Source organism: Eimeria mitis, genomic scaffold (genome assembly GCF_000499745.2).
Source record: "Eimeria mitis Houghton genomic scaffold, Emh_scaff2383, whole genome shotgun sequence".
Lineage (NCBI taxonomy): Eukaryota > Apicomplexa > Conoidasida > Eucoccidiorida > Eimeriidae > Eimeria > Eimeria mitis.
The window spans coordinates 7,083-7,525 of NW_013570719.1; the positions used below are offsets into that span (position 1 = coordinate 7,083).

Here is a 443-nt window from a genome sequence, read left to right on the forward strand (position 1 = left end):
GGCCACATCCACACCTCCTTAAGCACAACAGCTGCCTACATTCTAAACCCTAAACCCTAAACCCTAAACCCTAAACCCCAAACCCTAAACCCTAAACCCTAAACCCTTGCCTTGTATTTGCTGGCGAGCGCTGCACTGGGCTTTGGGTATTCCCCCAGAAAAAAGTTTTTAATTTTTCGGCTCATCTGCCACTCAGCCTTCGCTAAGTTGAAGTCTGCAGCAGCAGCAGCAGCAGCAGCAGCAGCAACAGCAGCAGCAGCAGGAACAGCAGCAGCAGCAGCAGAAACAGCAGCAGCAGTAGATGAAACAGCTGGAGTTCGCACCGGAGAAGCAGCAGCAACTGTACTTAAAGCAGCAACACAAAGAGCAGCAATTGCAGCTAGCCTGATAGATGCAGCAATCGATACAGCAACTGCTGCTGCTGCTGCTGCTGCTGCTGCTGC

The 443-nt window shown here is 51.7% G+C and overlaps 1 protein-coding gene across 1 annotated transcript in view; it reads right to left on the reverse strand.

Moving 5' to 3' along the window:
- Window positions 1-443, reverse strand: part of EMH_0052930 (uncharacterized protein) — a gene marked incomplete at both ends in the record, with an annotated part of 6,164 nt that overhangs the window by 4,536 nt on the left and 1,185 nt on the right. The window lies entirely within an intron of this gene.